Source organism: Penaeus monodon, chromosome 14, assembly GCF_015228065.2.
Source record: "Penaeus monodon isolate SGIC_2016 chromosome 14, NSTDA_Pmon_1, whole genome shotgun sequence".
Lineage (NCBI taxonomy): Eukaryota > Metazoa > Arthropoda > Malacostraca > Decapoda > Penaeidae > Penaeus > Penaeus monodon.
The window spans coordinates 34,218,258-34,230,757 of record NC_051399.1 but is presented as its reverse complement, the minus strand read 5'-3'; the positions used below and the strand labels follow the sequence as shown (position 1 = coordinate 34,230,757).

The window sequence follows — 12,500 nt, the reverse complement described above, 5'->3', positions numbered from 1 at the left end:
TATAATTTTATATATATAATATGTGTGTGTGTGTGGTGTGTGTGTGTTGTGTGTGGGGTGGTGTGTGTTGTGTGTGTGTGTGTGTGTGTGTGTTGGTGTGTTTACGGGTTTTGTTCAGTCTTCAGTAAAAATTTTCATTGGTACAAATTAGTCTCAGGGAATTACAATTGACCCTTTAACTTTTATTTCCGTCGTGAACTTCGTTAATATCCCCGTCTTTTTTTCAAAACTTTTACTCTTTGTTTATGCTATTTTTTGCCCTTTTTTACCTTTTTTGTCTTAGCCTGATTAACTACTCGAAATTTGAACACTCTGTCAAAAATTTCCTTTCCATTTGAAAATTAGAATGAGTAATTCATTAACGTGAGGCGCCTCGCCATATGCTAATCATGTATAGCATCATTCATTTCTTTGGCTTTGCCTCATCTATAGCTTTCATTCATTCCAAAAATAGTCACTAATTAGTGTATGACGTCATCTGAGACTGGTTGGGGGTGAAATAAAGAACGTACGAAAACATTTAATATTTAATTAAAACAAATGCACAGTGTGAGATACTTCATATAAAGCTTGTTTCGTTGCTAACAGATTTGAATTTGCAACAAATCTAATCTAACACAAAAAACACGACGTAACAATGGACTAAGTGGATCAAAGTTTAAATCTGAAATAACCAGTTGACCTTGATAAAATCTATAACCTTACATGTATAATAATGGCAAGAATGATTATCAAAATAACCATCAAACTGAACACCTAAAGCGTCCAGACCTCCAAAGCGGCAGCGCTGCATGAGACATACCCGCGGGCATGTCTGATGAGGGCTGAGGATCTGAGATGCGGGCGCCCCCCTCGCCACAGCCACGCGGGCGGGTCGCTGTGTGAGGAAACGCCCGCAAGAGAGGCCATACATTTTCGTTTTGATTATTATTATTACTTCTCTGTCTCTCTCTCTCTTTCTTTCTCTCTTACTCTCTTTCTCTCGTTCTCTCGCTCGCTTTCTGGCTACTTCATGGTAGGAAGTACAGCTTACGCATACGACAAGGCAGGATATGGCAGTGAATTGTCACAAAGAATGAGAGGTTCATGAGGCGATCACGAGCCATGAGGTATCATGAGACTGCGGGCGGGTCCGCTGGAGATTTGGACATCTTCGGGTAATCAAAAATAGATGCTTCATACAAGACCCATCGTCAGTACATAAAAAGAGTCGAAAAGGAAAATCGAACAATAGTGAGGTTCTTGTACAAGGCAAACAATGACTGTATACAATGTTAATATATATTTATGCATATGTATGTGTATATATAGAAGGATTGAACACGATTAACGATTGGAGAAGAATCTGCTTCCCTTCTAAGCGCTTGTCCCCTCGTTTCCCAAAGGGAGCAGACTCTCGTGGACTAAACTAAGATACAACATCAGAGTTTCGTTCCCGCACAGACAGCGGGCTTTACTCATTCTTTATCAACCCCCTCCCCCCCGAAAAAAATTCTAATCTACTACATGCCATTATCATATTTCTGTTGAAATTCTCACTCCATACATCTGTATGAATGCGTTGGATATGATGATAAATAATGTCGTTTACACTAATTATAATGGAAAAAATATCGGTGATTCACCAAGATAAAATAAAATATCTTAAATTACCATTTTATTCCGATTTTACTATTCCACTAATTTATTTTAAAAATAAATTAAAAGATTTTCTCGTTGCCAGTAATGAATGTATACGCTTGATTGTTTCATTTGCAGATTTTTGGATGATAGCTGAACACCTATCTACAAGCAATTGCAGTGGTGGTAAAATAATAAAACAAAACACTATCATTATCTTCATCGTACCCTGCATGGATTATTGTACAATGATTTCACAACGTTGATAGGCGAAAGTAATTTCTCCGGATACCGGGAGGATCGTCACTTTAACCTAATCCTACAACGGATCTCCCAACCTTCCTCTGTTTGGCGCCATGTTTCGGCTACGAGTTGCTTTGGCGTAAACAAAAAACAAAAACCCTTCGATCCGGCATAGTCGTCGACAAAAGCTCTCCCGGCGAAGGGCGAGAAGACAATCATGAAGAGTTCATACAACTACGGAATTCCTAAACATGGCAACAACCTGTGGGTCGAACGCCAGCGCCTGAGCCGAGTGGGGCGCAGGTTACCCGTGAACCAGCACTTCGATCCTACGTCAGCCGCAGGAGCAGGGTTCGCCCGGCGGTTCGCTCGTTCGTTCGACATTACGATATCCCTCCGTGCCTTTAGAGGTCACTGTGAAGTACTGCTTGCGAAGACGAATCGGCAGCGAGTTGGTTATAGCTGTTAATTTGGCTCCAACTCTTTGTTTCCGTACCCGTTCGTGCTCGGTTCTTCTGCGTTGCGGGCGAATTGCTGCTGACGAGGCCGTGCCACACGCGCGTGCACTGCCAATATACGAGGTACAGTGTCCACCCTCAGTGACAGGGTTCGGAATAGGTCCACTTACATGAATGTTGTGTCTTTCCGTTGAGAGGGAATACCTTGGTGTTTATAGTGTGATTGTTTTCATGGTGATTTATGACGATGGATCTGTGCTTGCTGGAAAAGGTTATTACAGATCTTGTCGAGGTTGTTCCAATGATAACATTTCCTTGGGAAGCATATTCATACTTGTCTATAGGGCTTAATCTAAGTACTGATATCATGATTTTTATTACATCACAATAACTTTGAAATAAAACATCAAAGTTGCGTTATTCACACCAATAAAAGCAAATTTAAAAATCAAAATACATCAGTTTACAGAAATCCAATCTTTGAGCAAAGGAGCTACAGACTTTAAGAATTCTTTCGCAGACTAAACGTCATGAAAGATTAATATCTAAATCTCTTAAAAGAGAGTTAGATCATCTAATGAAGATTCGAATCCTTTTAGAGTGGTGAAATGCTTCGTCGAAAAGCCTCCAACTGGTTCGTAGAGCTTCACAACAATGGATGATGTTCTCGTCTTGATCTTCCTCTTTACATGTCGGCCACGCCTTCTGTTACATCACCTGGAGATAGAGCGGCTTCCTCAGAGGGCAGGTAGTCATCCTCATAGGCGGCCTCGTGCATGGCCTCCTCCCCAGGGTCGTGCAGGTCTTCAAACTCAGGCTGTGGTTCAAAGTCGGGCTCAGGTTCAAAGCCGGTTGGGGGTTCGAGCATGGGTTGAGGTTCAGATGAAAACTGGGATGAGGATGAGAACTCGGAGGACATGTGCATCTGCTGCATCTTTACCGACATGGAGGATACGGACTGGTGGTGCGAGGACATGACAGATTGCTGCTGCTGAGAGGACATGCTTGACTGTTGTGAGGCGAAAGCGTATTGTTGGCCATACATGTCAGACTGCTGTTGCATAGTCATGTCAGGTTGCTGTGCAGAGAGGGAGGACTGATGTCCAAGCATTTCAGGGGGGATATTAGCATCTGGGTAAGTCATATCAGTATCGTTAGTCTCGGAAGGGTAAACCACGTCATCTTGGTTTGGAACTGGAGGATAAACCATATTATCATGGCTGGGTTCTGCAGGATAGATCATGTCTGAGGGAATGTCAGGCATAAGCTCTGATGGACCTTTTGAGGGAAAAAAGAAGACAAAAACGTAAATAAACAGACGTAACTTAACATAAATGTCTCGACAAGGACAAATTTTATTGGCATAGATAGATATGTTTAAATTATTCGTCCCACGTTTGAAGAATAATATTAGACTGATTTAGACTGCGAATATGCCTCTGCTATCAAGTACATTGGCATATAATCAGCGAGTCAGTCACAAAGGTCATGTGATATTACAATGACATTCATTTGTCCCTGTGAGATTAGAAAAAGGAGGATTTACAAAAAAAAAATCAACAAAAGTAAACAAATTTCAACAGGATATGCTGAATAACAAAGGGAAAACCAACATTGAAATAAATCAAAACTAACATCGGAATAAATAAAAGAAAACAACACTGGACTGAATCAAAGAAAAACAAAGTTGGAATAAATTAAATGTAATACCAAATTGCCAGTCATGATAGGAAAATGCAGCATATTGCATGCAAAACTTAGTCTTCACGAGAAAAGAATTTTATAAGGAATGTAGACAATAACTCCAGTGTACTCATGGCTGCAGAATCATGCAAATAGCTATTCAAAGCGTTAAATAATGAAAGGAATAAGCATGGTTGAGGACATACAGGAACATAATAACTGTTTATACGATGAATGTAGACAGTTTATTGTGAAAATGAATATATAATAATTATTTGTATTTCTCTGTTTATATGTGCGCCGTTCTGCATCTGTTTGTGTGTAGTAAATAACAGAAAGATGAAGCAAGAAAATACATTAAAATAACAGAGGCTTTTTCGCTAGGTTGCTTCTTCAGGATAATAGAGCAAAAAGGCCTTTGGCATATTCGTGTATTTTCTTGCTCGTCCCCTTCGTTGTCTTATTTACTGGTTTTTGAGGATGAATCCTTCACACGTGTGTATGTGTGAGTGTCTGTTCGCGTGTGTGTGTATGTGTGTGTGTGTGTGTGTGTGTGTGTGTGTGTGTGTGTGTGTGTGTGTGTGTGTGTGTGCGTGTACGTGTACGTGTGTGTGAGTTAGTGTGCGTTTGAGTGTGTGTGTGTCTGAGTGTGAGTGAGTGTGAGTTTGAGTGTATGTGTGGGGGTGCCTGTGTCTGTCCCTGTGCTTGTCTATGCCTGTGTCTGTATCTATAAAGGGTATTGCCTGTTAATACGTTTGCAGGTTTAGATAAGCTGAGAACAGGAATGTTTTTACCTTGGCGTGCTTGGGAATGGTACCATGAAAGTGATTATCTTCGAAAAACATGGTGTAAGGATGAGGGATAGGCTATTGGGCTTATTATAGACTATATGATAATCAAAATCATTCTGTTTCATATGGCGTTATCTAAAGTAATAATCTAAATCTTATTCTCTTTAAAAAAAAAAATGCCTCAATTTCATGTAAGTTAAGAATAGCTACAGTTGGCATCAATCTCAAAAAAAAAATCTAGTATTATATCACGTTATTGTCATTAAATATCACAAAGTTTTTAGGAATCTCAGTTAACTGCCTGACGTTCCTCTACTCTAAAAATACTATCAGGGAGACTGAGAAAGCTGCAGGACGCGGGCGGGGCATTTCTCGGTCAGGGTATAGGACATTCCTTGGCCTTACCTTGGGGCACAACGCCGGCGACGATGGGCACGGCCTCGCCCTCCTCCATGTGGATTCCGGCAACGATGGGCACAGCTTCGCCCTGTTGAAGAGGTGGGTACGTGTTAGGGATAGTCAAGGGTGGGATCCGATGTAAAAGTCTTTGCATTAGATATTGCATGAAACTATTTCGCATGCATTATGTCGTATGTTTCATTATCACCGCAAGCCAAGCCAGCATAGAAGATGTAAATAAAGTCTTGAGTTGCTTAGTTCTTTCGAAGTTTAAGAGCGCAGCTGTGTTACCAGCTCTATCAGCGAAAAGACAGCATTATATATAAAACTAATAGTAACCGATACTCTACGTGGTTAAATTACAATATCGGCTTCTGAGCTGTAGTACTACCATAAACTAAAAATAAAAAGTAAAAAGACAACTGACTACGTTATTAAAGATAAGAGTATATTTTTCGTTAGTTTAGCTACTATTGACGTACAAGAAAGAAGAGTAAAGAAGTGAGGCGGGAAATTTCCTCTGTTATTTTTTCTTATAGAATGTGTGCAGTTTCTCCTGTTGTCATCACCTTAATGTCCGGTTACGCAATTCCGTTGTCACGTGACTCTCTTTACCAGCATCGGCGTCTGATATGTCTTCCGTGTTGCACTTTTTCTTAAGTGACAGGATCACCACCGATTATTTCTGCCATGCATTGTGCATATCATATATCGAGACGCTTGAAGAATATCAGGCAAAAAAAAAATCGAATACACTTAAAAATCAAGTAAACCGTAGTTTGTACTCGTTCAAAGTGTCGCAAGGCTAAAGTAATCGATAAGAGTCATGACAATTGTTCGCTTGATTTTTTTTTCGACCTTCGAAGGCCCGAGGGAGGCCCGAGAGCTCCCTGGCGGCGTTCCCTACCTGAACCAAGCCTCCCTGTACCACCTTGCGGGTTACAGTAGAGGAGCTGCTGCTGCTGGCGCTCCTGCTCCTGCTCTCCTCCACACGCTCTACTCGTGTTACAGTCCTGAACTCCTGAACGCTGCTGCTGCTAGTGGACTGCTGGGTAATGATCTTTGTGCTCGTTTCCTGCTGACTGCCGCCCTTAATGGTCACGTGCTGGGTTGTCACCTGCTGACTTCCTTGCTGTCCAACCTGAGTGATACCCCGAGGCTGAGACATTGCCCTCCAGCGGCCGCCGAATTGTGTTTGTTGTCGCGGGTAAAGGCTTAGTCTGGGTCTTGCTTGTCTCATGGAATATGCGAGGAGCCACGCACAGATCATATATAGGTGTATATACATATATATTATATATATATATATATATATATTATATATATATATATAGATATATTATATATTTATATATTATATATACTATATATATATATATATATATATATATATATATATAATATATATATATATTGTTGTGTGTGTGTGTGTGTGTGTGTGTGATAATATGTATATATACATGTTGTGTAGTATATATATATATATATTATAATGTATATAATAATATATATTATATATTATCTATATATATATATATATATATATCATATATATATATATATATATATTATATATATATATATATATATATATACTATATAAGTGTTTCTTTTCTGTGTGTGTGCATGTGTGTGTGCGTGTGCGTGTGCGTGTTCGTGTTTGTGTGTGTGTATATGTAGGTATATATATGTATGTATGTATATATATATATAAATATATATATATATATATATATATATATATATATATATATATATATATATGTGTGGTGTGGTGTGTGTGTGTGTGTGTGTGGTGTGTGTGTGTGTGTGTGTGTGTGTGTGTGTGTGTGTGGTGTGTGTGTGTATGCATGTATATGTATATATATGCGTGTATGTGTACAGGTATATGTATAGGTATGTATGTATGTATGTCGAATGTCTTAAGCATCAGCAAGTGCCAAAGATACGCAATGTGGCTGCATTTCCGTCGGGCCGAAAATACATCATTGGGTCTGTGCTGTGGCGGCCATGACTGTCACTGTTTGTCGTGTGTAAAGATATTATTTTCCCCTTTGAAGTTACTGAGAGAGCATGCATTATATTTGTTACTGAGGCTACGTTTGTCACTGTACTAATTATAACTAGAATTACTTTGTCTACTTAATCCTCTGCTCTGTTAATTAGCTTTTGAATAGGTGGCCAAGTTGTGCAACGCAGTCTTGTAATAACAGATTACAGAGAGCAGCGAGATTATTATTATATGTGGCGATGTATGTTATTACAGCTAAATAGAATTTGAAAGTTAATGAAATATGCAAAGCATATAATCAGATATGAAATATATCGAAGCATAAACTAATAAAATAACTGCAGCAAAGCATAAGGTTAAATATGACAAATATTAGATCAAGATTTTCAGTTCTGAATATATTAGAGTATAAGCTTCATTATGAAATGCGCCCAGATTGAACCTCAATAAATAATTATATCAAAGCATATGCTTAAATATGAATTAGATTGAGGCATAAGCTCAAATGCCAAACATGTCAAAGCATAAGATTGAAGATAAAATATATTATGGCATAAGCTTAACTATGAAATGCATTGAGACGTGTGATTACAGATTAAATGTACCAAAGCATAAGCTTAAGAGTAGATTAAGGCATAAGCTTGAATACGAAGTTTAAATCATATATCATATATGTTTTAAAAGAATGTAAAGCCAGAGTTAGAAGAGTAAGTAGCGCGTGATATTATTTGTTGGCGTTGGTGTTACTTGCGTGTTCAAGAAGTATCAGGTATTAGTGTAGATAAAAAAGAGCCTTTACCATTGTGGATATTGTGAGTGTACAAAATTGAAGGTGTGAGTTATAATCTGAACAAAAGCTTCATTTGACATCAAGAGTGACATCACTGTGAGGACTTATAAGCATCCGCAAATATCCACATGTATTACAAAATAAGCTAAAGAGATTACTGGAGATATTAATCAGACTGAAAAGACAAAGAGAGAAGATTTCTTTTTTTGAGAAATATTTACGTTGATCTTCATCATCAGTCTGCAGAGTGAAGAGAAAGGGTTAATAGCAAATTAGTCTCACCGAGTCAAAGCCACGAGGAACGGGCATGCCAGCGCTGATAGGCATAGGCTTAGGCGGCTCGATCAGTGTATGCTGTACCTGTGCCCCGAGGGAGGGAGCGGTGGACGGGGGTGGGCCGTGGGGCTGGTTGGGGTTGTTCACGCTAGGGATCGGGGGCACCCAGTTCTTGGGTCCCTTGGCCCCGAAACCGAACTGCCTGATGTCGGTCCTGAGGGAGAAGAGCGCGATTGGTCTTTTCTGTGACTTCCACGTCGTATGGATTGTTTCAAAGACAAAATGCCGAGGTACTTACGGGATGGGCACGCCATCTTCACTGCCGATGGAGACAAGTGCAGGCACATGGCCGTATCCGTAACCCTTAGGTCCGTGGCGCTTAGCATAGCACAGCTTGCAGTAGATCTCGCCGTCGGGGGCGTCGCAAGACAGCATGGAGTCCAGAGGGCGGTGACACTCGCAGCAGTTGTAGCAACGTTTGTGCCATTCCTACAACAGAAATCATAACTCGCATTTATTTCCATAGACATTCATAAATGTTGTGTTTGTTTATGTATTACTACTAATCAGTAATTTGCATTTGCAAAAACTATTTTTTTTATTAATCAAGGGAACAAACCTTGCCCCTGCAGGGCATGGATTCAGCCTGGAACACGGCGCCTCCGCAGCGGGGGCAGCGAGCCTGGCCTTCCTTGGCCGGATCTTGGTCACGTCGAGCACCGTAAAGCGGGGGCCTTGGAGATGGGGGGAGCCTCGGGGTCGAAGATCTCATCTTCGCCGCTGTGCGGGGTATTGAAGGGATGTGAAAACGTTTTCTCTCTTAGGAACAAACGTGGCTATAAACTATAGAGAGCATTTACCGTTATATGATGCAAGAGAAGAAGGTATGTAAAACAATATTTAAAAGATGCCGTTTACTCTCGATACTTACATCCAATCGTTCTACAATAAGAGAACTTTGTTATATGGTAAATAAGCAGCAAAATAGATAAACTGTAGAAGAGAGACCGATACTTACGCAATGTTCTCCGGCACAAGGACGCCACCAGCACCAGCGGCGAAACCGTAGCCCTTGGGGCCGAACCTCTTGGCGTAGCAAAGCTTGCAGTAAATCTCTCCGTCAGGGCCGTCGCAGAACACCATGGCATCCAGGGGGCGGGTGCAGTCCAGGCAGTTGTAGCAGCGCTTGTGCCACTTCTGTTCGTGGAGAAGGGTATATTTGGTCAAGTATCTGGCCATTTTGAAAATAAGTGGAACGCTGATAACCATCTTTATTGAGTCCCCTAATCATATTTGTTAACAGTGATGATTTTCAGATATAGACATGTACTAAACGGAACGATGTAATAATAAGTATAAAAAAACATGTGGCCAATAGATGCAGGATCTATTTTTAAAACTTTAAATTAACACGTATTTACATTAAATCCTCATCAACTTTTTCTACATTCGATACTGTAAACTAATTTAATTTTTTTTCACCGTCATGACACGAGAAACATGATTATTACGTTAGAGAACAATAGAGACTGCCTCATTATCCATCGTTCCCTCGGTATTCAGTAACACCGTTTTTATTGTTCTTTTGGTGTTGCGATACAACGCAACTAAACTGTAGAATAAAAGCGGCTGACGTAGGCGAAACAACTCACTCGTTCTTAAGCCAGAAACATGTTTTCCATGTCTAATTTAGTATACTAGAAAACATTTCATCGCTCTTTGTTCGTGAACTCAAAAGCAAACTGCAAGAGCGAGAGAGAGAGAGAGAGAGAGAGAGAGAGAGAGAGAGAGAGAGAGAGAGAGAGAGAGAGAGAGAGAGCAGGGCCGACGTACCTTTCCGCGGGACAGCCTCTCCTCGGCCGTGAAGACCTTGCCGCCGCAGCGAGGGCACCCTTCGCCGGGCGCCGCGGGGATGGAGGTGGTGTCGATGGCTGCTGAGCGGGGTTGACGCCGGGCATTTGTGACCCGCCGCCGCTGAGCGCGAGGGAAAGGAAGGTGTTTAGTGCGCTCGGAAGGAATGCTGGTTTGAGATTAATAGTTTCTTCGAGTATCAGTTGTGAGTGTGGAGGTAGACACCACCCAATACTTTGGTATAAGCACATAGCGTTTCATACCATATTACTTCGACAGATATCCTATGTATCTATGTTTTTATGTTTCTACCTACATATCTATCTACATACCTATATATTAATATATATATATATATATATATATATATATATATATATATATATATATATATATATATATATGTGTGTGTGTGTGTGTGTGTGTGTGTGTGTGTGTGTGTGTGTGTGTATGTGTGTGTATATGTATGTGTGTGTATGTATATGTGTGTATATGAGTGTGTAATATATATATTAAACATATAAATATCATATATATACATGTATATATACCATACATATATATACATATATATACATATATGCATATATACATACATACATGTATGTATACATACATGCATACCTACATACATACATACACACACGCACACATATATATATGTATATATATATATATATATATATATGTATGTATGTATGTATGTATGTATGTATGTATGTATGTATGTATGTATGTATGTATGTATACATGTATATATATACATATATATGTATATGTATATATGTTTTTTTATATGTGCATACATCATCAAAAAGGGAGACAGAGACTGTGCAGAAGTACTCACGGGATGTTCTCGGCGACCAGGACGCCACCGCTGCCAGCGGCGAAGCCGTAGCCCTTGGGGCCGTACTTCTTGGCGTAGCACAGCTTGCAGTAGAACTCGCCGTCGGGGGCGTCGCAGCCCACCACGGAGTCGAGTGGGCGGTGGCAGTGAAGGCAGTTGTAGCAGCGCTTGTGGAAGCTGCGGTTGCGGACGTGGACCTCCTCGGCCATGAAGACCTTGCCGCCGCACCGCGGGAAACCCCTTTGCCCTCCTCGGCCTTGATCTTGGAGGTGTCGATGCGGCCCAGGTCGGCGCGCTTTTTCTTGGAGTCTTCATCGCCGCCGCTGCGAGAGAAAGGCGGTAGCGTCGCGCGGAGGATGGCGCTTTGGGGCTGAGTGTTCAAAGGTACAATAAACAGGCCAGTTCCGCACGTGCAAATCTCCAATACTCACGAGATGTTCTCGCGACCAGGACGCCTCCGCCGCCGGCAGCGAAGCCGTAGCCCTTGGGACCGTACTTCTTGGCGTAGCAGAGCTTGCAGTACACCTCGCCGTCGGGGCGTCGCAGCCCGTCATGGAGTCCAGAGGGCGGTGGCATAGACAGCAGTTGTAGCAGCGCTTGTGGAAAGGCTGAAAAGAAAGGCATTGTTGATATATTGATCTACATGCCACTGACATACATGTACCTGACAATATACACCAAAATGATCTTGCACAATAACCGAATAATGGCTGAGATTCCTTTTGACGAATACTCACTCTTCCGCGGGCGTTGATTTCCTCAGCCATGAAGACCTTGCCGCCGCAGCGAGGGCAGCCCTTGCCCTCCTCGGCCCTGATCTTGCTCACGTCCAGCACCGCGGATCCAGGGTTCACGCCGGGCATGGATTCACCGCCGCTGAATGAAACCGGAGGTCAGTGGTTTACACTTCCCAAAGCAGGGAAAGAGAGAGCATACAAGTTGGCAGCGAAGCGGCAAACAAAGTGCATAATTCTAGTACTCACGGAATGTTCTCGGCAGTGAGCACACCGCCACCGCCGGCAGCGAAGCCGTAGCCCTTGGGGCCGTACTTCTTGGCGTAGCACAACTTGCAGTAGATCTCGCCGTCGGGGGCGTCGCAGTGCACCATGGAGTCCAGGGGGCGCTTGCACTGGCGGCACTTGAAGCACTTCTTGTGGAAAGGCTGGAAGGGAACCGAGACTCGTGTCAGGGCACCGAGGCCTTTCGGTTGATCACTAGGGATACACGCAATTTCCATCACAGACGCTTATCTATAATCAATTTATCAATCTATCAATATATATATATATATATATATATATATATATATATATATATATATGTATGTGTGTGTGTGTGTGTGTGTGTGTGTGTGTGTGTGTGTGTGTGTGTGTGTGTGTGTGTGTGTGTGTGTGTGTGTGTATAGATAGATAGATAGATATAGATACATAAATACAGAGATATACACACACACACACACACACACACACACACACACACACACACACACAAAAACAAATAATATTATATATATATATATATATATATATAT

The 12,500-nt window shown here is 41.4% G+C and overlaps 1 pseudogene; it reads right to left on the bottom strand.

Moving 5' to 3' along the window:
• Positions 1-1,680: 1,680 nt before the first annotated feature.
• The window catches only part of LOC119581064, a 21,896-nt pseudogene continuing 11,076 nt past the window's right edge, over positions 1,681-12,500 (bottom strand).